Genomic DNA, 26,151 nt, shown 5'->3' on the forward strand with positions numbered 1-26,151 from the left:
GCCTTCTGTTATTCTTTGAAGGTTCCAGTCTGCATCTTATGGCCAGTGCTTTAGCTGCTCCTAGAATGCTGCCTACAATGCTCTTTCCCCAGATATCTGCAGAGTGTACTCCCTCTCCTTGAGCATCACCTTCCTCCACCTCATTTAATCTGATAACCACCCCTGTGCCCAGCATTTCCTCTCGTCCCCTCTGCTTTATCCTTCTCTACTACTCAAATCCTTGTCTAGTATTTTACTTATTTTTTTTTTTTTTGTCTCTCTCCATTACAATGAAAACTTAACGAAGACAGAGATATTTACCTGATTTATTCACTGCTATATCCGTAATGCCCAAGATAATGCTTGGTACATACTAGGTACTCAGTAATTATTTGGTGAATTTTCTCGTGTGTATAGGCAGCTCTTCAAAATGTGCATCTAGCTCTTTAGACGTGACGGGATTGTCTGTATTACCTATCTTGCTAATTGACCTTGGCATTGGTGACTGTGAGTCTGGTTCTCTTTCTACTTGAGGGCTGCCTTAGATACACGCTCTCCCAGAATTATTACAACCATGGGCCACCATGGTCATGGCCTACCCTGCTGTCTGCCCTCCGACCTCCTGTTAACTTAGCAGGGTTCTCTATGGGTATAAGTGGGACCCTTCTATGTGGTAAGGTTTAGTCCCGGGACCTATATGTTGCAGTCCTCTTGGGAGCTCCTGGGTCTCCTGACCTGCTGTCCTTCAGAGCTTTACAGGGGTGCAGTAGCTACTGTGTCTCCCTAACAGCTGGCAGGTAGCTGATGGGCAGATTTTAAGTATGGAACACTTAAGTATGGACATTGCCAGGTGCCAAGCTGCTCCCCGGAGAAGTAGCCACACATGCTGTTTTCTGTAAAACTGCCATTGAGGCCAGCCTGCTGCCACCTAGCAGAGGCAGGATAGGAGGATCTGGTGTGTATACCCTGTGCTTTCACAGCAGCTGGGCCTTCATTTGAAGGACAACTCCTTTCACAAATGTCATGACTTATTTTTTCAGCTTAAGACAGAAGCTGCTCTTTGTATTAGGTTCTTGGATCTGCTGTAACCAAGCACCACAAATTTGGTGGCTTAAAAACCACAATTTATTGCCTCAAGGTCCTGGAGGCTGGAAGTCCAAAATCAAGGTGTCGCCTGAGCCGTGCATTCTCTCAGAAGGCTCCAGCGGAGGATCTTTCCTTGCCTTTTCTAGTTTCTGATGTTTACTGGCAATCCTTGGTATTCCTTGGCTTGTAGATACATTATTCTAATCTTTCCCTCCATCATCACACAGCCCTCTTTTCTCTGTGTGTCTGTTTCTCCTCTTCTTATAAGGACAGTGGTCATATTGGATGAAAAGTCCACCCTACTAGCCTCATCTTCACTTGATTACATCTGCAAAAACTGTATTTCCAAATAAGATCACATTCACAGGTACTGAAAATTAGGACTTCAACATATCTTTTGGGGAAGGGCACACTAACAACACTATGAGAAAGGAGTAGCAGGAAGAAAGCATAGAAATTTTGTATGGATGGAGAGCAGAGATGAACTCTTGACAGCCTTGAGATTCTGTAAACATATTTGTCTGTATTGTTGGCTTATCCTAGGACCAGGTCTTTCATCTTCAGACCATGGGTGGAGGGGGGGACTTGATTTAAGTATGTGTACCTTCTTTTTTCTTTGGGGTCCAGGAGCCCTGGGAGAATGGACAGATTAGCTATGAATGGAGAATTCCCAGAAATGACAGGAAAAACCACCCTCATGCAGGCTTAGGCTGGTCCCTTGTGGGAGTTTCTGTTCCTCTAGTGAGGTAGATCTGGAAGGCAGAGCAAGACAGTGGACATGGTGGAAAGATGATTAGAGCCTTTTGAATGTGAAGAGCCCCTTCTCAAGGGCTCTCGCAGGCTTTTTATGCTGCCTTCCAGTGGAGTCCTTAGTGCTCCTTATTTTAGTCATTGCTCTGTAACGTTGTTGTGTAGCAAGTAGGAGGCACTGAAGATGATTGGTGGAGTTGGAGAGGCATATATCCACCATGCTTCTCAAATCACGGCTCTGCTTTTGGGGAAGTGAAACACTGGACTTAATACATTCCTCTCCTTTTACTGCAGGAGACATTTCCGGGATGTGTGTGTGTAAGAGTCCCAGCAGTTAGAGAAGGGCCTCTCAGAAGCTTGTGGGATTTTCCTGGCCAGAAAGATGGTGGTCACAATGGAGGGAGGCCAGTTAAATGGCCGTGATCCATGATCTGCAGGGAAGAGTGTGCAATACACACCCAACAGGGCTTAGGTAGCCGGAAATGTGGCAGCTCCATACCTCCAGAGTGAATTTTAAAGTTGACTTATTTACATTGTTGTCATAGGAACAGGAAAACTATTCTGACCTATAGCTGTGGAAGACTCTGTAAAAGAAACTGTAGAAGGAAAAAAAAAATAATGCCAGGAAAAAAAATTGTAATGAAGTACCATTCTTTTACTTATTCAGTCAGCTGAGAGTAACAATTTGTGCATTTGGCAATCAGATGGGAAATGGCATTTCAGGTTGCAACATGAACCTGCTTATATTAAGTGATTTATTTTTTTGTTTAGACATAGTGTACTGAGAGCCTTTTCGAGTGGAGAGCTATTAAAAATGTGAGAACCGACAGTCCTAACTAACCTGAAGCATTTGGGGACTTGGAGGAATGATAAATGCAAACAGTCCAGAATCCAGAAACTGTCTTGAGCATTTAAACCCTAGACTCTGGGAATGAGTGTCTTCAGTTAGTCAGATGTAGATAATTTTTCTTTCTGTGAGGTCTTTTTTTTTTTTCAGTTATATCTTGTCTGGACAGGGCGGAGCCCCTGCTTAAATTCTATTTCTAGTTTGAAGAAAGACTGAATTATTGTAGACCAAAGCCAGTGCTACTTGGAAAATGGAAAGACAGAGGAGACAGGGCATGTCTTCTTGTTTGGCCAGGCTGTGAACTTGGGCCCCCCACCTCTGCTGGGTGCTCCTCGCAGGCTGCATGAGGCCTGGGTTGAACTACTGGGCCAAGCCTAAGTAACGCCTCTCCTCTCCAGTGGATGAAGGTCTGTGCTTGGGACCCCTTTCCTAGATTTTCCCTCCACTTGAGTCTGGGCTTATTTATAGTTAACATTGTGCTCAGCAGATTTGTGTGTGATCTTGACTAGAAGTCTATAGGCCCAAGACTTTATGAGGTCTTTTTTTTTTTTTTTTTTTTTTTTTTTTTACAAATATTTTTTTTTAAATTAGTTTTCCAATTAACACTCAGTGCTCATCCCCACAAGTATTCTCCTCCATGCCCAACCCCCCCTCCCCCCCACATCCATCAGTCCTCAGTTTTTGTCAGCATTCAAGAGTCTCTCATGGTTTGCCTCTCTCCCTTTCCCCCACCATTTCCGCCCTTCTTCTCCCCCTTGTTCCTCCGTCAAGTTCCTCCTAATCCTCCTATACGTGCAAACATATGATATTTGTCCTTATCTGCCTGACTTATTTCGCTCAGCATAACACCCTATGAAGTCTTTTTTAAATGAAGTTTATTTATTTATTTTTAAAGGTTTACTTATTTTTGAGAGAGAGAGAGAGAGTGTGAGCACAAGTGGGGGAAGGGCAAAGAGAGGAAGAGAGAGAATCCCAATCAGGCTTTGCCCTGTCAGCGCAGAGCCTGACATGGGGCTCGAACTCACTAACCATGAGATCATGACCTGAACCACAGTCAAGAGTCAGATGCTCAGCTGACTGAGTCTCCCTGGCCCCTCATTATAAGATATTTATTTCTGTCCTTTCTCTTGTGCTCCTTCTCTCTCCCTGTTTAATATATATGTTTTTCTATATTATGTATATACAACTATAACCCAGTTACAGCAAATTATTTCTTTTTAAAAATATATTAAAATTGCATTTTAAACCCCCCCCCCCCCAAAGTCTTTTCCTCTTTTAACCTGCCCATTTATGAGTTAGCCCTTGCATGGTTACATCTTGATTCCCAATTTGGCTGTGGAACTACGTCAACTAGTTTGTTGCATGCTGCTCCACTTTGTATTCATGGTTATGATATTGAAACTTCAGGACCACACACAGATAGCAAAGTCTCTGGCCACTTAAGCATGTAAACAGTCTGGCTTTTTATAAAGTGGAAAAATATTTCTTGTGCACTATTTTAACATGATCAGCATGTTGAAACTTGGTGTGCAACTGTGTCAACATTTCTTTGGCTGGGAAGAACAAACCTGGAGAGCCTCATGGTAACATATAAAATGCAAAGCTGGTTTGTTTACTACTGGGATTTGGGTAACAATTATAGTCTGGGGTTGACTTCCAACTTGGGATACAGAGTAAGTGAAATAATTATTTTTGCATCATGATTATGCTAGTTAAAATAATGATTCCTTTGCAGATGGCTACGAATCTTTCAGGGAATCAGAGGAAAATGGGAAGCTGGATTCCCATGAAGTCCTTTTATAGAAAAACTCACATTGGACCCAGCCCAACAGTGTCGTCTTTGGTTTTAAGTATTTACTGAACACCTCGAATATGTCAGGTTCTTTTCTACGTTCTTTTCTATGTGCTGGGTGTGGGGATTAAACAGTACAAACAGGCTGTTGCCTCATTGCTCTGGCTCTCTGACTCTCATGGAGAGCATAGTAAATTAGTCATCAGGTAAACAAAAAAGACGTTATTTGTGATTGCTCGGAAATGGGTTTGTTGGACATCGGTTGTTTATTGAGGGGACTGTTGAGACCCTTCAGATAACGTCAGTGAACAAAACAAACCAGTTTCTTCTCTGATGGGTCTTACATTCTAGTGCAGGAGACAGGCAAGAAGCAGTAACCAAAAGGAACACATAAATTATTTTGTTGGAAGGTGGTAGGTGCTATCCAATAAGAAAAAGTAGAACAAGGTAAAAGGTACTGGGAGGGGAGGGATGGGGAGTGGAGAGGCTGCAGTTTTAAATGAGTGATCCCAGAAAGCCTCACTGAGAAAGTTTGGAAGTAGTGAGGGAGTTATATCAGTGGTGTCTATGGGTGTAGGCTTGTGGGAGACCAGTGTGTTTGAAAGCAGCAAGGAAGCAAGTGTGACTGGAGGGGAGTGAGCAAGACCAGGAGAGTAGGGGTCGTTGACATGTGGGAAGGATGTAAGTGTGTGTCGGGAGGCGTGACAGAATGACAGCAGTTGCTATTTTCGCCTGTCAGGGGAGGCCTTTGGGTGAGGTTGGGAGATTTGAATTAAAGCCTGAAAGATCTGAAGATCCTTTCTGTTAGGTGAAAACATACATACACAAAATCCCAAGAATAATATAACATTGCTATTTATATACCAGCCACGCAGAATTTATAGCACTTAATCTTGGCATAGTTGCTTTCAGACTTTGTAAAATGTATGTGTGTGTGTGTTGCGGGGTGTGGGTGTGGGTGTGTGTAAGTTCTTTGCGGTTACCAGCCTCAGTTGCTTTCGCCATCCTAGAGGCAGCCATGTTGTGAGTTGGCCTAGTAACTTTTCAGCAGATCCTCTGGTTTTGGTTCGCATCTGGGGAAGGGGAAGGTAGAGAGGAGAGTCTGTGTCTTCTGAGAGGCCCGCGGCAGGCATTATGGCTCAGCGTTCCCCTGGCTGGGGTCAGCAGGAGCATGTGTGCGCACAAACCCTGGCCTGGAGCATCAGCCCTGCTCACCAGGCACCAGGCCTGGGCACGATGCCAGCCTGGGCAGAGCATACAGCAGCCCAGCCCTGAAAATCCCTGCCTTTTACCCACCTCCTGTTAACACCATGTGACTGCTGAGAGTGTCAGCAGATGAGGTGCTCGGTGTGGGGCATTCTCTCAGATATCTGAAACACACCCCTTTTTTATTGAGAAATTTTTGATGGAAGTTATCCTCAAATGTCTCATAGGTTTAGGGGCGCCTGGGTGGCTTAGTCAGTTAAGCGTCCGACTTTCGCTTAAGTCATGATCTCGCGGTTCGTGGATTCGGGCCCCGCGTCGGGCTCTGTGCTGACTGCCAGCTCAGAGCCTGGAGCCTGTTTCAGTCTGTGACTCCCTCTCTCTCTGACCCTCCCCTGCTCACGCTGTCTCTCTCTCACTCTCTCTGTCTCTCCTAGAAATAAATAAAACATTAAAAAAAATGTCTCATAGGTTTAGACTTCCCTGTCTTCTTGAATGAGGTCTGTTAAACTTTGGTATCAATTAATCAGGATCATTCCTTTGAACACCAGTAACCATATCTGTGAATGGTCCCAAGGGCTTTGGACAGCTTGCTCCTACAGTGACCCCAAACTGCTTTACTGGAACTCTTCTGCCTGTATTTGCTACCGTGTGCAGCCCTCCCCTCCATCAGCCACCTGCTCTCCCTTCTTGCTGTTGCAGACTGCCACCAACTCTCCTTCAGTTCTCTTTACTTCTGACTTCCTGTCTGCTTTGGCCCTGGGAAGCAGATAATCAAAGTAAGAAAATTTTGGGGAAGGCCAAAGAAGACTCCACATGAGTGGCTCTCCACTGAGCAGTTTCTTTGGGTCTCAGGGGTTAACTTGGGGCATCTATTAGACTTTGCAGCCTGACATCCTGGTGCTGGCCAGCAAACGTGTTTGGACACAGGGTCTCTTCCCGACAGCTGATGCTAAGGGCAGGACAGCTATGTGGGGCTCTGTACTTGCTTTCCACAGTGGGTTCATTTTCCCCCTTCCATGCCGAGCCAGGACTTTACGTCTCCTTCCCTGAGGTTTTTTTGTTTGTTTGTTTTTAAGTTTATTCATTTATTATTTCTAGGGGAAGAGAGAGGGAGAGGGAGAGAGTGTACAAGTTTGGGAGGGGCAAAGAGAGAGGCAAACACAGAATCCGAAGCAGGCTCCAGGCTCTGAGCTGTCAGCACAGAGCCCAAGGCGGGGCTCAAACTGACAAACCAAGAGATCATGACCTGAGCCCAAACTGTTGTTCAACTGACTGTACCACCCAGGTGCCCCTTTCCCTGAGTATCTGACCAAGCATTTGGGGCACAGGACCTCTAAGTAACTGCCATGATGGCCTCAAGTTGTAAATTAGCACTGGAGAAATCCAACTGTGAGATTGTTGAGGAAAGTGACTGCCAGATCTGTAAAATTCATTCATCTTTCTAAAACCAACCATTCGGTCATAAAGGCAGCAGGGAACACTGAGAGAGTCTCATTCCAGCTCCCAGCCTTACAGCTGAAGAAACCAAAGCCCCAAATGAGAAATGACTTGACCAAGATCACCTAAGTCAATAGCTGCTGACTGAGCGGTGTTCCCACCGTGTGGCAGTCTGGCCACTGTGGTCAGAAGTGCGCTGCTTTTATCATGGTGTATCTGAGCACACTGGCTGGCAAGTGGGAATGCCTTGTCAGCAGTGTGAAGTAGGTGGTGTGCTATGCGGTGTCTCCCAGGCTTGGTGGGATATCACCTCTGTGCAGACCAGATTTTCTACTGGTTTAAAAAAGGTGGTTTGGAACCTCTTCACTGTGTGGACAAAGATTTATCCAGAAAGATGTTCATTGTGGCATTATTTATAGTAGTGAAAAATTGGACACAGCTGGCCCAGTGTTAGACTAATGTATAAATTTTGAAATAACTACATAATTATGCAGCCATTTGCATGCAGCCATTAAAATTACACATACAAAGTTGCTAATAACAAGGACTATAACAAAGTCGCTGGTCATTTTTGAGCCTAATGTTATCATATGAAATCAAACAGAATTAGGGAAGAAAAACAGTAGAAAAATTGTATATGCTATGACCCTAACTATATAAAAAAGTTTAAAGAGAAAAATGGGGAGGAAATATTCCCAAATGAAGCTATGTTTTTTGTGAAGGGCTTTCTTTTTGTTGCTTCCTTTCTATACTTTACAAAACTTCTAGAATGCTCTCTGTTATTTTTATGAATTAAAAAGTGTTCTTTAATGGAGTAACAGGGGTGGGGAGGCAGAAGCAGCTCTGATTAGGGAGACAAGGTAAGAAACTTTATTTATAAAGTTTATTTTTGAGAGAGAGAGAGAGAGAGGCATAGAGAGATGGAGAGAGAATCCCAAGCAGGCTCCACACTGTCAGTGCAGAGCCTGATGCAGAGCTAGAACCCATGAATTGTGAGATCATGACCTGAGCCAAAATCAGACGCTTAACCAACTGAGCCACCCAGGTGCCCTGAGAAACCATATTTAAAGTTCCCTGGAATAGTGAGTAGCGGCGTGGCTCCCACAAATGTTACACCCTTATAATGCCATGTGTGGTCCCACCAGACATATATGGGGTGGACTTTTCTCATGATATGATCCCTAAATGTAAGCTAGCTAGTTTGTCACTTAACCGAAGAAACTGTCATTTGTTTCAGCATTAGAGGGGAAAAAGAAAAAAAACAAGCCACAGTGGATTGATTTATATACAGACAGTACTAAACTTGTGTTGTATTTATCTTTGTGTTTAAAATATTTTCAGGAGTGAGGTTTTTTAAATGTTTTTTATTTATTTTTGAGAGTAAGAGAAAGCACAGGCAGGGGAGAGTCAGAGAGAGGAGACACAGAATCCGAAACAGGCTCCAGGCTCTGAGCTAGCTGTCAGCACAGAGCCTGATGCGGGGCTCGGACTGTGAGATCATGACCTGAGCCGAAGTCGAATGCTTAACTGACTGAGCCACCCAGGCACCCCAGGAGTGAGTTTGAATACAGTCATTTCTTGGTGAATTTGGAACCCAATCATCCTATCTGCCCTGATTCCGCTCTGTATGCCTAATAAATGGAGGTGGTTGCTCTCGGTTGCTGTGCAAGTCCTGGAGGTCTTGCAGGTAATCTTTGCCCTTGTGTGTTGCATTTATCAGGCTCTGAAATGAAGCCTGAGAGGGAAGGAAAACAGGGGTTAAGGGTAGAGAAGCTTGGGGAATAGAGGATTGCTACCTTTGTATCCCACATCAAGCCAGGCCAGCCCACTTCCCCTGTTTTGAGGGAAGAGGGAGAAAACACAGAGAGCTAATGTTCATTCACTAGCTACTATATGCTAGATAGTACCACATTCTACCAGATGCAATCTCATTGAATCTTTCCTGCGGCATTTTGAGATAAGAATCAATATCTCCGTTTTTCAGATAAGGCATCTGGGAGTCAGCACTTGGTAGAGTTGGAATTCATACCCGGGTCTGCATAGGTCAAAGCCCAGATTATTTCTTTCCCTCCTACAGCACTTTCAGGCAGCTCATACTCCAGGGAAGTCAGCAGAGAGCCTGTAGCTGAATACTGGGGCAGGGTGGCCATTTGTTGCCCGGATGCATGGCAGTGAGCCAGGTAGGGGATATGCTGCATAGTTCATTGTAGCCGCATCCTACAGGCCTCATGGTCCATGTTGTCCGGCTGGGAAGGCAGACATGGGTCAGGGCTCCAAAAAGCTGCAACAGAGATTTGAACCTGGTCTTCACCTCCTACTGGTTTTCTAAAAACTTTTGAGAAGCATAGGGGAAAGCGTCTCTGGGGGATCAGGGAAATTTTCCCAAATGGCAGTGAGAACATGGGCAGGTGGGTATAGATGAGGCAGGTACAGCTCCAGAAGGTCAGTTGTTTTTGCTTCATTAGGGTTGAACTTCCTCTTTTCATCAAATCAAAGACTAACTGCAAACCACTGATTAGTGTATTTCCCATGACTGCTTTCAGGTTGGACTTTTAGAGCCTTGACTCCACTTGCTGTGGTGGATAAGCATGCATCTGAGGTCACCCCTGCAAGACATGGTGCCTCCTCCAGACCATCCCATCCCTTCACACTCCTCCCACCCCCTTTACTTCTGCCTCCATCCCTGGTCATCTCCCACCAGGTCCCCACTGCTGCCCCTGCCTGGGCTCAGGCACCCTCCCTGAAGCTGGTAAGCATCTCATTGTGGCACAGAGCTGCCTCCAGGGCTGTCCCCAGTGTTTCTCCTGCCTTGTTGCCTCCACACCTACTTTCCAGGCAGCCTTGGGGTAGGGAAGACAGCCTGGAGTTAGTACTGTCAGCTAGTCCACCTATGACCTTGAACTTGGCCTTGCTGAGGAGTCACACACACCCAGCAGGATTAACATCAGGATTGTGTGAAAAAATGTCTGAGAAAGGGCCTAGCACTCCTTGTTTCCTGTCTCACCACTTCATTCTCCTCCCACCTGTCAAAGGATTCTAGCTGTGAAAAGCTGTCTGATAAAAAGGACAGTGGTTAGCAGACTGTGGTCTCCTTTAGCTGTGGGACATTGTCCAACTCACTGTTTTTTGTTTTTGTTTTTGTTTTTTTTGAGTCTGTTTCCTCATCTACAAGAATGGGAGTAGAACTGCCCACCATACTAGTTTTTGTAGTGGTTGTGCTTTACAGTCTGTCAAGTACCACACAAACGAGTAGCAGTTGTTATGCTCTCCAGTGCCTGTCCAGCCGGGCACAGAGACTTGAAACGGATGGCCTGGAAGGTTCACAAAGAGTCATTTCATACTTGTAATTCAAGAAGAAAATACAGGCGGTGTGTGTTCTCATAGTATGCTTACCTTTATCCAGTTACCTACCCCCAGCGTCAGTGGCCTCTTCTCAGTGTTTCAACTGTGATTTTCTGTAGCAAGCCCATGTTTTCTCCTCCCCCTCCTTCTGTTCCTCCATTTAGAAACACAAAACAAACAAATAAAAAACACTTTTTGATTTGTATTCTGATCCTGAATTAATAACTCTCAGTCCCTTAGAGCACTAAGGGGTGAGTCTCTACTCCATATGGCCACATTTACCTTTCATCCTGGGTAACTGGCAGCTGGGACTGCAGGCCTGTTATATTTTGTTGTAATTGGCTGTCTTCCACCCACCATGGTCAATGAGGAAGTCTCCTGTTGGAGCTTGTCCACAAATGATAAGGTATGCTGTGGTGAGAGAGAGCCAAGGCCTAGCCTCAGGTGCCTGGCAAATAATCGGTGGACCCAGGTTTTTTTTTTTTTTTTCTTTTTTTATAATGTTCATTTATATTATTTTTGAGAGAGAAATAGAATGCAAGCAAGGGAAGGGCAGAGAGACAGAGAATCCCAAGCGCTGACAGCGCAGAGCCTGATATGGGGCTCGAACCCAGGAGCTGTCAGTCATGACCTGAGCTGAGATCAAGAGTCAGACGCTTAACTGACTGAGCCCCCAGGCTACCCATCAATGGGCCCAAATTGAATGGATGGACCCAGAATTGGGCACAGTGTGCCTCTGTAGGATCCTGCCAGCCCAAACCATCAGGTCTGTTGTTTGGGAACGGGCCACTTCCTGGGTTAATCCGTCAGTATCGTGGCATTCATTGGTGCTGTGTTCTCAGCTTCTCCAGTCACCTTTCTGGTGAAATGGAACCAGCTTGTTCTCTTACTTTGTTTTGAGTTGCTGGTGGTCTTTTAAAACTTGAAAATTTGCAATACATTGTCCTCATAATCTACCGACATCTGTTTAATCACTGGTGTGTCACATTTCCCTGTCAATAAGATGAAATGTACTCATCTTTCAGGTACACATAAACCTTTTTTAAACATAGTCACAGAGAAGACAACATTGAAGTCATTCAGTACAAATTAATCTTCTGCAGTCCCCTCTGTATCCTCTCTGTCATGGGGTCATGACTCCTCTGGGGGCAGTGTCAGGGATTTTGAACTCTACTTTATGAGAGTGTCTCTTTATTTGCCTACCAGGCAGGCAGGAAACTGATAAGACTTCCTAACGTTGAGCTGAAATCTGCCTGAAACCTACCCCCATGTGTTTTAATTTTGTGAACAGATTATGTCTACCAGCTCTTCAACAATAACAATAATTCATACAATTAACTTAATGAAAGTAACAGCAGCTGGGAACTTTCCATCTCACTTGATACTCACCACCAACCTTTGAAGAAGGCATTGTTACTACTCCAGTTTCACAGACAAGGCTTAGAGGTGAGAGCCTCAGGTGGCCACAGTCAAGAGCAGAGCACTGAGTCACCATGTCATGCTGGCTCTCACTCTTCATGACAGCCCTTCCTGTGTGCCAAGACACAGTCCTGTCCTTTCCAAACCCAAATCTTTTCCCTTTCCATTTTAAATAGTTGACTTCCCTTGACCATTCCACATGTAATAATAATCCTGTAATATTCAGGATCCACTTATACAGGAGTGCTGATGCATATGGGCACATGTACCCCAATGTTCATAGCAGCATTATCAACAATAGCCAAAACATGGAAAGAACCTAAGTGTCCATCAACTGATGAATGGATCAAGAAAATGTAGTATATTTATACAATAGAATACTACAAAGCAATGAGAAAGAATGAAATCTGGCCATTTGTAGCAACATGGATGGAACTAGAGGGTGTTATGCTGAGCAAAGTAAGTCAGGCAGAGAAGGACAAATACCATATGTTTGCACGTATAAGTGGATTAGGAGGAAGTTAATGGAGGACGAAACGGGAGAAGAAAGGGAAAAATAGTTGGGGAGAGGGAGGGAGGCAAAGCATGAGAGACTCTTGAATGCTGAGAACAAACAGGGCTGAGGTGGTTGAGGGGAGAGGGGAAGGGGAGGGATGGGCATGGAGGAGGGCATTTGTGGGGATGAGCACTGGGTGTTAAATGGAAACCAACTTGACAATAAACTAAGAAAAAAAAACCCCAAAAATATTCAGGATCCACTTCTTTGGATCCTTTCTATTTTGACAGAATCCTCTGAAAATTTGACGTCTGCAAGGAAGCTGTATTTTGATAAGTTTTAGTTCATATGGACTTGTTACACAATAAGAATCCAAGTTTATCATAAGAGAAGTAATTTGCTTTTTTATTCTTGTCAAGAAATAGCACATAACTATGTGCCTGTGAGCATGGAAGGCAGTACCTGAATTACTAGAGCATAGAACAGGGGTTGGCAAACTTTTTCTTTGAAGAGCCAGCTACTAAATATCTTAGGCTTTGCAGACCATACGGTCTCTGTTGCATCAGCTTAACTCCACCCTTGTTGATGAAAGCAGACACTGACAATGTGTAAACAAATGAGAATGGTTGTATTCTGTTAACACTTTATTTATAAAAAGCAACAGCTGGGTTTGGACCTTGGATCATAGTTTGCATTCAATGGAGTTTTCCTCGATGGTGAGAAAGTGTTTACAAGTGGGTGTTAAGTAGGACAGTCCTAGTTGTTTTGGCATAATTATCAATAGCACCCTTTGTCAGTTTCAAGTGTCTTGGTCATAAATTGATATATTGTCACCCTAGTATTACATCACCTTAAGGTTATTAATGAGACTAAGATGAAATAGAAACTTTGGTTTCTGTCCTTCCTTCACTCGGTTATTTTGTGTTACCATAGTCAGGACCTTACTGCATCAGGTAATCTTTTCATAGATTTTTTTTTTTAATGTTTGTTTATTTTGAGAGAGAGGCAGAGTGTGAGTGGAGGAGGGGCAGAGAGTAAGGGAGACACAGAATCCGAAGCAGGCTCCATGCTCTGAGCTGTCACCACCGAGCCTGACGTGGGGCTCGGACTCACGACCTGAGCCGAAGTCAGATGCTCAGCTGACAGAGCCACCCAGGCACCCCAACTTTTCAGATTCTTATTCTGTCCTAGTCCAGGAAGAGGGCCTGGCAGTGGAGGAACATAGTGAGGGAATATAGAGGCCTCCCAGAGGAGTATCCACAGCTCACCTTTTGTGATACTATCTGTGTGCTGGGCATTTTGTCCAAGGGTTCCATATGGACCATTTTGTGAGCTATACATTAACCTCACTGAATATCGTCTTCATTTTACTTGATAAGGTACCTCAAGCACCTTAGGTTAGGAAGTTTGCTGAGCTACAAAGCTAGTGGGTGGGATTTGGATTGAGACCTAGACTATCTGACCCTAGAACCTAAGCTCTGAGGCTGATCAAATGTGAAATAATTAAGTCTAATAAATGAGCCAAATGCGAGCAGGACAAGATTGGAATCAGGTGAAACCATGCTGTTTTCCAAGGTAGAAAAGATAGTAGACCTCATTATTCATCTTATTCTTCTTAGGTATAAATATCATGAAGGTCAGTGAGTCTCAGGTTTTCAGTAGGAGGAAACAAATTACATCTTTAGTCCTTTTTTGCTGACAGTAACCTCAGGGCATTGGAGGGACTTGAGGCCAAAAGAAGCCACGTGGACTAAGGGCATCCTTGAACTTTAAGGGATATAGAGTTTGAGGACTTTGGGGGCTACTTTTGATTAGAGCTGCCTCTGGCCTACTCAGGTCTTCAGCTGGCTGGCCAAAGGATGAGAAATTCTGGCTTTGCTTCTCACTGGTCATTGCCCCCTCTCCAGCAGAGTAAAGAAGACAGTGTCAGCACAGCATCTGCCTGGGAATTAAGATGTATATTTCCTTAGGACACCTGTGGCCTCAGCTGAAATAGCCCACACCAGTTTCTGGACTCTTACAGGGTAGACCCCCAGATTTCCAGCTCAAGTGGTTTAAAGAGAACATCAAGTTGTATATAATTTTCAAAGGGAGTTGCCTTCTTCAGATAAACCTGTGCCAAAAGGGAATCTTTAAAAATAATTCCCATCAACTCTTATTATTTCTGGGTGGTATTTTTTTGTACAGTTTCCAAAGCAGTGACCCTAACTACAATGAGGACAGTCATTTGGAGCTTTCGCAAACTACTTACTCAGAAGTGCAACGTAGGGTGCCTGTAGGTTTGGTTACAGGACTCCTCCCAAGGGTGGGAGGTGAGAGTGGAAAACCATGGGTATGCCTCCTGACCCCTGCTTTTTAACATGTATTCTTCGAGGTGTATTATAATTGGTGTATTTTCCCAGACTTTCAATGTTGCCCCAGGACAATTGTCTAAGTTCATTTTGGCATCAAGACAAATGAGAGGATGTTTCCTGTTTGCCTGACTCTTGCCCCAACTTCTTTCTCTGTTCTGTTAAGCTCTTGGCTAAGTTCTTTCCTCTTGTATGCCACATTTTAACTGATGTTAGGGCACCAAGTGCAAAAATCTGCAAACAGTTAGCTTTCATGTTTGAGCATTCGTGTTGGAGCCTACTAAAGTTAAAGTTCTCATAGCATGGAAAGATCACCCTCTGTATAATGCATTAAACATTTAATAACTGTACTAATAATCCCAAACACTTTTAATGGGCCACATGGGAGCCGTAATGTGGTAAAAAAAATGTATTTCTTCACTGTCAAGTTAACTTGCGTCAAATTGAGAGAAATTCTTCGAAGCAGCTTTGAGGGGTTGGAAGTTTATAAGCTTAGAAACAAATAGCACATTCTGCAAGTAATTTTTATATAAAAAACAATAGAATCAAAATGGGCCTTATTAACCTAGTGCTTTGTGCATTTCTTTGCAGTTTAAGACTTTGTAGTTCAGAGAGAGGTATCCCACCAGTATGGTACATCTGCTCTTTGTAAGGTTAAGTGATTATGAGTGTGGTTAACAGCAAGACCAGTATGAGAGCATAGGTCTCTCTGGCCCCAAGATCTTCCTCTTTGATTGGGGACTATAGATTGTTTGAATTTGGCCCTTCTTGAAGTATTTGTTAAAATACACCACCTTTGGAAGGAAAAGTCAAAGGCTGATGTGCATATTGTGTTAAATTGAATCTGCATTTATTTCTTAGTGCAAGCATTTTTTTTTTAATGTTTTATTTATTTCTGAGAGAGAGAGAGAGACAGCGTGAGCAGGGGAGGGTCAGAGAGAGAGGGAGACACAGAATCCGAAACAGGCTCCAGCACAGAGCCCGACCCGGGGCTGGAACCCAGGAACCTGAGATCATGACCTGAGCCGAAGTCAGACGCTCAACCGACTGAGCCACCCAGGCGCCCCTAGTGGAAGCGTTTTTTAAGAAATTGTTTTCTGGTGAAATAGGTGTGCATCTGAAATGATTCAGTTGCTTTCAGAAGCTCAGAAAGGATTGATTAATACAAGGACGGAGTCCAGTAATGTAATTACCAATTTTATTTTGTTTTGGCTTATTTAAAATAGGCCTGGCTCCTGATGGCTACTGAAGTCCAGTCAAAACACTTATAATGTGCATACAGTATAGACTTAGGAAACTGATATTTCTCAAGTTTTGGGAAGAAAATGATGTCTTCTGAATAAAATTCACGATGTAAATGTGGCTCATCAGCTCACTAGTCTGAATACTATACTTGAAGACTTTGTTGTTTACTTGAAAATGTCAGATATTTGCATATATTATTATCATTTTAGGTCTGTTTGTATGGTTGGTATCAGAATATCAGTTTGTTCTTTAAAGCCTTTAAGAGTGATAAAGTCTTTACATCTGATTTTGCTGTGTAGTCAACCTGAGAGATCTCTCTCTACCTGCTCTATCATACCTGCCCTGGTAGTGCCGCCTTTGCCAAGGTTAGGTGCGCACACACACACAATATAGATGCTGGCAAGTTTTTAATCTTTCAGGGGAGATTCAGTTTTTCATGTCAGAGAAAATAACAGGCAATTGACTATGGTCGATAGAGAAGGTAGGTAATGTTGTTAAGCAAAAGCAGGGGATTAGTACTATGAGGCTTGTAAATGGACTCTGGGGGCTGTTCCAAAAGAGAGATTCCTGCACATTGGCAGCCTTCAGGAATGAGGATTATGCCTTCTAAGATGTGTGTTTGTTTGCATGTGTCAGTTTGGGGATGTATTATCAGGCATCAGAATCTTATCAGATTCTTGCCTAATGGCCCTTCTCCATCACAGTGGCTCTTGTTAACAAGGAGGAACCCCAAAACTCACCCCACTAAAGACAGCCATGAGATAGACAACAAGTAATAAGTTTGCTGTTTTGTATCTTAGAAGGAATTCACTGGCATTAGCAAAACACATCCCAGAGTGGCTCAGGTTGTCTCCATTGGCTTTTATTCGTCTTTCCCTTTAACAGTGAAAAATGTCTGGACAGTTACAGCCTTGTTCTAAAGTGGCCCATAATTTTGTCTGTGTTTTACATCCCAGTGGATTCCTAAGACCAAATATGGCATTACTTCTCAGAGAAGTCTTCTTTTCTTTCCTTTCCATCTATACAATATTTAATAGATTTGGAGGTCTAGATTATCTTTTAGGTCAACGTGCAACTTAAAACCTGATAGACCAATGGGATTAGTAAAATAATTGCCAATGAACGTGGGAGGGACTACGTGAGGCATAGTTTATACACAGTGAGAGGGACTATGTATGTCCATTCTGATCACTTTATTTTTTTATTTTTTTATTTTTTTTTAAATTTTTTTAATGTTTTTTATTTATTTCTAGGAGAGAAAGAGAGAGAGAGAGACAGCGTGAGCAGGGGAGGGTCAGAGAGAGAGGGAGTCACAGACTGAAACAGGCTCCAGGCTCTGAGCTGGCAGTCAGCACAGAGCCTGACGCGGGGCTCGAACCCACAAACCGCGAGATCATGACCTAAGTGAAAGTCGGACGCTTAACCAACTAAGCCACCCAGGCGCCCCATTCTGATCACTTTAAATTGTCAAGCCCTCACATTTGAGAAAGTGTTCATAAGAATTTGTGAAATTGTTTAAATCAGTCTTTTCTCTTCACTCCATGCCATCATCTTTTACTGGTTCTTTGTTTTCAAACAATACCACGCAAAAAAGACTGTGCTTCTCTAATACCTGTGCTCATGGTCTGCGCCATGCTGGGTACCACTGAAGTCCGGGTGTAATGCTGTGCCTCTTAGTCTGGCTTGACAAGGGGAGATTCAGAGAGAAGGGGCTGGATTCAAGACAAAAGATAAACATAGGCCAGAACTTTGAGGTAGGAATAAATAGATGTTCTAATAGAAATGATGTGTAGTAAGTATCTTCCCATATACTAGAAATGTAAAATGCCCACATTTATTAAAAGAAGTGAAAAAGTAAAATGGTTGCTTTAAGGAAGTGGGCATTTCTCTTTGCTTAAAAGTTTAGGTTTTAGAGACAGATGGCCCAGATGCGACTCCTGGCTCCTCCTTGACTATAGGCTGCTTACTGATTTCTCATTAGTTGTTTAGAGAGGTGGAGGTGGGTAATAGTCCCTGCTTCATAGAATGATAGAGGAATAAGAGAGGAGAGCATTTCATATACTAGTGCAGTGCCTGGAATTTAGGAAGCCCTCAGTATGTGCTGACCATGGGGGCTCTGTTTCTGGAGGTGCTGATAAGTGACCAGTGCTGTTGTTCATTGACAGGGAATCTGGTTACAGCTTTGTCAGTTTACCGTCAGTGTGATCCTGAACAAATCTTTAACTTCTCTGGGTCTCAGTCAATTTCTATGTTTGTAAATTAAGGGGTTTGATAGCTGAGTTCCTACCAGGACAAAAATGTGTTTTAAAAAAAAATTTTTTTTTTTAACATTTAATTTATTTTTGCGAGACACACAGAGAGAGAGACAGAGTGTGAGCAGGGAAGGGGCAGAGAGAGAGGGTAGCACAGAATCTGCAGCAGGCTCCAGGCTCTGAGCTGTCAACATAGAGCCTGATGCAGGGCTCAAACCCATGAACCATGAGATCATGGACTGAGCTGAAGTCAGATGCTTAACTTTACCAACTGAGCCACCCAGGTGCCCCTGAGACCAAAAATGTTTTTAAGGTGAAATTGTGTTTCTCCCCAAAGCAAACTGTGAATGAATAGTACTTTAAGAATTAATAGTTCTGTTTAGAAAATTAGATGTTCTGCTAGGAAGTTGCTTTTGCTAACTTTAGGAGAATGTTGATTAAACTGATATTGTAACTTTCCTGTTGGACATTGAGTCTTGTCATTTCCTGACAGATGGACATTCTTCAACCAGTATTAGAGGACTTTCTAATCAAAGCAGACAATGTCTGCCTAGGGATGATTAATGCTAGTCATGGAAAGGTAGTAATGAATTTGATATTCTTTCCTGCTTGGTGTTCTGAAAATAACCTTTGTCTAAATTCACTGTAATAAAGTTACTGCATTGGAGACATTTTTAAAAGTCTACTTTATTGAGGCATAGTTTATATGCAGTCAAATGTACCCACTTAAGTATATAGGTGGATGAGTTTTGACAAGTGTTTACATCTGCGTAATAACCACTGGCCTTATAGACTTTTAGGAACAGCTTTATTGAGGTATAATTCACATACTACAAAATTCTGTGGAAATTGTATAATTCAGTGGTTTTCAGTATATTCACAGAATCATACAACCATTACCACAGTGTAATACTAGAGCATTTTGTCACCCCAGAAAGAAACCCATAACTGTTAGCAGTCACTATTCTTTCTCCTACCCTCTCCCCTTCCTCCTAGCCCTAGGCAACCATCAATCTGCTGTCTTTATAAATTTGCCTATTTTGGACATTTTGCACAAATAGAACTGTACAATGTGTGGTCCTTTTGGGCCTTGCTGCTTTTGCTTAGCAAATTGTTTTCAAGGTTCATCCTTGTTGTCGGATATATCACTACTGATTGAATAATATTCCATCGTATGAATATAACACAATTTATGTATCCATTCATCAGTTAATGGACATTTGAGTTGTTTGCATTTTTGGCTATTATGAATAATGCCACCATAAATGTTTGTGTTAATTTTTTTGTGTACACTTGTATGTGTTCATTTCTTTTAGTCATATGCAATTTAGTCGAATTGCTAAGTCATATGGTAACTGTGTGTTTAACTTTTGGAGGAGCTGCCAAACTTTTCCAAAAGCCATTTTACATGCCCACCAGCAGTGTTAGGAGGGCTCCATTTTTCACAGCGTCCTTGCCAATACATATTATTGTCTGTCTTGATTGTAGCCATCCAGTGGTGTTAAGTGGCATCTCATTGTGGTTTTAATTTGCATTTCCTTAATGGCTGCTGTTTTTGGGTACTTACTGGATATTTGTTGATCTCTTTTGGAGAAATGTCTATTGAGATGTCATTTTTAAATTGGGTTGTCTTTTTATTGTAAGAATTCCTTATATTTTCTGATTAGATACATGATGTGCAAATGTTATCTCCCATTCTGTGTATTGTCTCTGTTCTTTCTTGATCATGTACTTTGAAGTACAAAGGATTTTAATTTTGACAAAGTATAATTTATCTGTTTTTTCATCGTCACTTGTTCTTTTGGTATCATATTTAAGAATAATTGACTATCCAAGGTCATGGAAGTTTATGTCTATGATTTCTTCTGAAGGCTTCATAGGAAAACCTTGCATGTGGTTGAGGAATGGGTCTGACTTCATGCTTTTGCATGTAGATATCCAGGAGTCTGAACCCATCTGTATGAGCATATGTTTTCTTTTCCTTCCTTTTCTGATTCTTTCCTCATTTAATTGCCTTGACATCACATTATAGACTCTGAAAGAAAACCAATAGTTCCCTGTCTCACTTCTCCCTTTATTCTTCTTAAAAGTGTTCACTCTAAACTCTTTTAGCAGTTTTTTCTGATTTTTACCTCCATATTTCTTTTTTATTTAAAAAATTTTTTTAAATTTTTAATAGTTTATTGTCAAGTTGGTTTACATATAACACCCAGTGCTCTTCCCAACAAGTGCCCTGCTCCATGCCCATCACCCCCTCCCCTCTCCCCACCCCCCTCAGCCCTCAGTTTGTTCTCAGCATTCAAGAGTCTCTCATGCTTTGCCTCCCTCCCTCTCCCCCACTATTTTTCCCCTTCTTCTCCCACTTCGTCCTCCGTTAACTTCATCCTAATCCACCTATATGTGCAAACATATGGTATTTGTCCTTCTCTGCTCAGCACCCTCTAGAGTTCCATCCATGTTGCTACAAATGGCCAGATTTCATTCTTTCTCATTGCCATGAAGTATTCCATTGTATAGATAAACCACATCTTCTTGATCCATTCGCCAGTTGATGGACACGTAGGTTTTTTCCATGTTTTGGCTATTGTTGAGAGTGCTGCTATAAACATTGGGGTACATGTGCCCCTATGTATCAGCACTCCTGTATCCCTTGGGTAAATTCCTAGCAGTGCTACTGCTGGGTCATAGGGGAGTTCTATTGTTAATTTTTTGAGGAACCTCTAGACTAGACTGTTTTCCAGAGGGGTTGCACGAGTTTACATTCCCACCAGCAATGTAGGAGGGTGCCTGTTTCTCCACACCCTTGCCAGCATCTGGAGTCTCCTGATTTGTTCATTTTAGCCACTCTGACTAGAGTGATTTACCTCCATATTTCTAAGTAGCATGGTTATAATGGCAATTTCTTGATGGTATTATAATTAAACTCATTATATTTAATTTTGACATATTTTATATAAATTCATAATGCGTCTCATGATAATATATTATAATGACAGCATTTAATACTGAACTATACTCTGCATTTTTTTTCTCTTTTTTTAATATTTTGTTTTAATTTTTACTTATTTCTAGGAGAGAGAGAGAGACAGCGTGAGCAGGGGAGGGTCAGAGAGAGAGGGAGACACAGACTTTGAAACAGGCTCCAGGCTCTGAGCTGGCAGTCAGCACAGAGCCCGACGCGGAGCTCGAACCCACGAACCGCGAGATCATGACCTAAGCAAAAGTCGGACGCTTAACCGACTAAGCCACCCAGGCGCCCCTCTGCATTTTTTTTCTTATCATCTGTTTTCCTTTGAGTTAATTCCTGCCCGCCTGTTCCCTGCACACCCCCATTGTTTTCAATCTCTTGCTCTCTAGCAGTTGGGCTGATCTGTTCTTACCTGCCAGCAGCTCGTTAAAGTGCTTGTCTTTCTGGGGCACCTGGCTGGTTCAGCTGGGGGAGCATGCAACTTTTGATTTCAGGGTTGTGAGTTTGAGTCCCCTGTTGGTGTGGAGATTACTTAAAAATTAAAAAAACAACAACAGTGCCTGTCTTTTCAATTTTCCAAATGATCAGGCCCAACAGATAATCTTTATGTTGTATTTTTTCCCTTTGTCTTTCTTTTCTGGGAGTCCTCCATCCTGGATTCTTCTCTGGCTCCATTTATCCCAGGCTGGTCATTCTCTAGGACTGCTGTCTCACAGAGACTTCCTGTTATCCTTCTTTTAAGAGTCTCCTTCATTCTCCTCTGCCTTGGATGCCCTGCTTACTAGCTTAGCATGAATGCTTCTGTCAGAAATCCTTTTTCTGTACAGTTGAGGTAACTGATGGCCAGATTAGTGAAGTTTCTTATTAATATCCTTGAGCTAATTAGCATTTTCCCCCTGCTCCTGACTACCAAAAATGGAATAAAATCAATTAAAAATCTCGAGTCAATAGCACTTACCTAGAATGGCAGTCCTATTCACAGAACTATAACTCTAGGAATCAAGAAGTTACTGGGAAAGACCAGAAATGGTGCCACATCCCCAAATATGGCCACTAAATCTCAAACACTTTCCTCACCACTTCTGTCTTCATTCAAGTCTGCTTCTCTTTTGCATGCAGTTCTAAAAGTACTTGACTATTTGGCTTTCTAGGGTACAGCAGATAATAAGTCAAAAAATTTAAAAGTCAGGAGTGAAAGAAATGCTAGAGATAAACATACTGTGAACGCTAAGAAGTGCCAGTTAGCTAAGATAATAGATGGGGGCGTTATTTTAAAAATCAGTGTATAATTAGTAAATACCTGAAGTATGCATCACGTAACGTTATTACAGAAAGTCCTGTGTAAGTCAGAATCACAAGGAAGTATCACCTCATTGTGGTGCTCCTCCGTGGCCTGGTGCCCCCAACACCTTCCTTCCTGAGATACAAGCATCATGCCTTGGTGCTCTTTATGAACACAAAGTGTAAGGAGTAAGGTTTAATTGTTCGGCAAATAATTTTATGTAGAATCATCCATTTGTCAGAATTACATAAAAAAGGATTATTACCTTAATCTCTTTATGAGAATGGGGTACTTGCTGGGTCCTGGACTAAATCCCCTATATCTGCTTTAAAAAACACATTATAATAAGTGGCATTTGTCACTAAAACTATGTGTTGAGTAAATAAAAAGAAAAGTGTGTGTGTGTGTCCATATTTGTGTTTTATATGAGTATATCAGTGACAGATTTCAAAAAACTTCTGTGTTTTCCCTCTCCCTCTCTCCTTCCTCCCCACCTTACTGTTGCAACATTGTCTTAATCAGGAAATCTATTATTACAGCATGAAATGATTCTGAAAAAGAGTTTTGTATAACATGTTATAATAAAAATATACTGAATATGTATATTGGGGTACTGCCTTCAAGTCAGACCACTTCTTAGAACAGACTGTCTGGAGATGGTCTTAGCCATGATCAGGACTGGCCCCCCTTCTGATGGTCCAAAGGAGGAGACTGAGGTTAGGAATTTTTGAGTGAATATAGGACTGAAGTGGAGCTAGACCTTCCTGGCTGTGCCATCGTCTCTCTTAACATCAAGAAGAGACGGCTTCATTTTGGGGGCTGATTCAGGCTTTGCCCAGTAAATGGAACTTATTAGAGCTTCCATTACATAGTCATGAAACAGGAAGAAGCCACCATGGAGGGTGATAGAGATCACCACAGTAGACAAGTGGCAACTGGAGCCTCGGGAGAGCGGGCTCAACACTGCACAGGCTGAATCAGAGTTTGATTGAATGTGTTGTGACATGCAAGCATTGGAGATAATTATTAGTAAGATAAAACTGGAAAATGTCTGTTTCAATCTTCTGCTGTCAATGGAGAATGTAGGTTGTGTTGCAGTTAATAACAAGGGATTATTAGTTCTCCCTTAGTGTTGCCTTTTCTAGGGATCATAGATCTTTTTGTAAAGACTTAATAACCCCCTCGCCCCCAGCTCAGTGATACAGATCAATGTTTTTCAAGCCTTTTCTCTTTGTCCCTGCACAGAGGGCAGGTGTCCTGTTGATAGGAGCTTGCCTCCCTCCCTTCCTGCCCCCTCCCCCAATCCGGGCTGCTCAACAGGGAGCAAGAGAGGAGGTATGAAGGAGGGAGGGAGATAGCATGGCTTCTGTCCTCCTGGGCCTATAGGTACCAGTGACAGTGCATAAAACTAAAACCTGGATTTTGCTGACCCATTTTTTTCTCCCCTACTTGCCTCACCCCCATTAAAATGTCCTTTGCCCACCCAGGTCTGTGTGTTCCAGGGGAAGTGGGGTTGTCTCATATGTGCTCATGTGTCTGCCCAGGTGGGTGCTACTGGTCTTCTTCCCCATAGGGCACCTTCCTTGTTCTTCCCAGACATTGAAGCACTTAATCCTTAACCCACTCATGCTATGGCAGCCCACCTGCGAAAATGATGAGGGGTTCATCTCTCTTTCCCTCTGGCATACCCCATTGGTCAGGAAGGGGTCCCACCACACAACTGCTTAGGGCTTTTGTGAATACAGAGTTTGGTAGGATGGCAAGTCACGGTCATGAGGCTGGGGGCACAGCCCCCTTTCCTTCTGCCTTAAGCTTTCACTTTTTTCCTTGCTGTATAGCCTCTAAGTCTTCTACCCACTGACCTTCCCTGCTTCGGCTAGACGTACCTGTGTATGCCTGAACCTCAAGTGCAAATGGACGTCTAATCTTTTCTCTGCATCAGACCTCTTGGTACCGGGTGGATCAGTGGGTACAAGCGTACGGGGAAGGTGACTGTCTCTGCCTCCCTGGCCGGATGGTTCTCAAGTTCAGAGTTGCCTGGAAGGGACACTCTGCCACAGATAGTGTAATGGTCACTGAGACATGGAAATGGTTGATAGCTTTTTTCTCCTGGTTGAGGTTTATATTAAATTTGTTTCTAATAATGAACTTGCACTAAGCTTGATTCAAGTCATATTTCACTCATCATTTTCACTGATTTTTAGGATAATTGTTAGATTGACTACATTTATCTCCCCCTCTGTATGGGGACATTATGAAATGCTTTTGTATTTATTTTTCCATATCTATTGAGGTACAATTATATATAGAGAGATTAATTATAGGATAAATAAGGTAATATTCCCTTCACCCTTTCAAATGTTAGGTTAAACTCTAATAACTGTTTCTAAAATGAGACTGTAACACCAGGAAGATGGGAACCGTGGCTGCTTATTCCCCTCATCCTGCCCAGCACTGATGCCGCCTTTAAGAGTGAATGGAGAATTGGCTTCAGGAGGCAATATGTTGGAGCTGTCTGCTGGAGGACGTATTCTGTACAAAGCTCTTGTTAAGCTTTAAAATTATGAGCAGGTTAAGAATTATTTGTAAGAATTATCTCTCATAAAAACTCACATTATCAGCTACAACTGAATTCTTTTTTGAATCTATTAAACTTATTTTTTTAAACATATGAAGAGTAGGTGAAGTGTTTTTTACAAAATGAGTCAGGAGGAGGAGGCAGTGAAGTTTGGTGGTTTGTTTTTGTTCTGCCTGGGAGGGCTGGGCTGGCAGGGGTCCCAGAAGACCCTTGAATTGGGAGATGTGGAGGAAGCAGAAAGGGCCAGCGGTGGTGGCCGGTCTGGGCTTGGCCCAGGGCTGTGTGAAGGAAGAAAGCGGCAGGCCTCATGGGATTAGTATAGCGGACTAGCCGTGTACATTGGCATTTATAAAATATTACAGGGATGGTTCACAGAACTCTAGGGCGGGGCTTGTGCGACATTTCTGCTGTCTGCTCTTCTTTGGGCATCAGTGTGGTTCTTCTCAGGCTCTGATGCAACCCTAGCATTTCCCAGGTTGACATGTTCTAGGTATGGCCATGGGGCAGACGCTCTGGACCACCTGCCTTGCCCTAGTTCCACATTGCTGAGAAACATGGTTGTTCCATCAGTTCTGGTCAGACCTGGGGATGAAGTCAGAAGCACTCAGGGCTCCCAGGAGCCCATTCAGTGATGAGAGGATAGTCATGGGGAAGACATTTAATTGGAAATCCAGTTTACTGTGCACATAAAAATGTCTTTGATGTTTAATATAATTAATATTTTTGTGAGTTGCTTTCAAGTTTTTATTTGACCTGAGGGGGGTGTGGGATGGTAGTGGAACCACAGACATATTAGGCAAGATGGGTTATGTTCAGAAGACCACGGAACAGTGTGGAGAAGAACTGTGGATGTTCTTGCTCTTCCCTCACGCTGGAGGGCTCTTCTCCGTCTGTCTACCTCGTAGGAGTCTTGTCATCATGCTAGATGTCTATTCAGGCGATAAAATTATAATTGAGAAAACATCATTTCTATTGTTGTTTAGCAAAGCATGACATGACAGTTTCCAAGCAGGCATATCGCAATTGTTGGGTTAGGGTTGGTCAACTGCTTTAATCTTTTTGGGATGAACTAGAGTATAATTCATTAGCAATATAGTTAATACTATTTCCTCAAAGACAAT

At 42.8% G+C, this 26,151-nt stretch overlaps 1 protein-coding gene across 1 annotated transcript in view; it reads left to right on the forward strand.

Annotated features, from left to right (window-relative positions):
• Positions 1–26,151, forward strand: part of LOC120226560 (SLX4 interacting protein) — a 189,725-nt gene that overhangs the window by 61,787 nt on the left and 101,787 nt on the right.

Source organism: Hyaena hyaena, unplaced genomic scaffold (assembly GCF_003009895.1).
Source record: "Hyaena hyaena isolate Hyena2069 unplaced genomic scaffold, ASM300989v1 scaffold_16, whole genome shotgun sequence".
Lineage (NCBI taxonomy): Eukaryota > Metazoa > Chordata > Mammalia > Carnivora > Hyaenidae > Hyaena > Hyaena hyaena.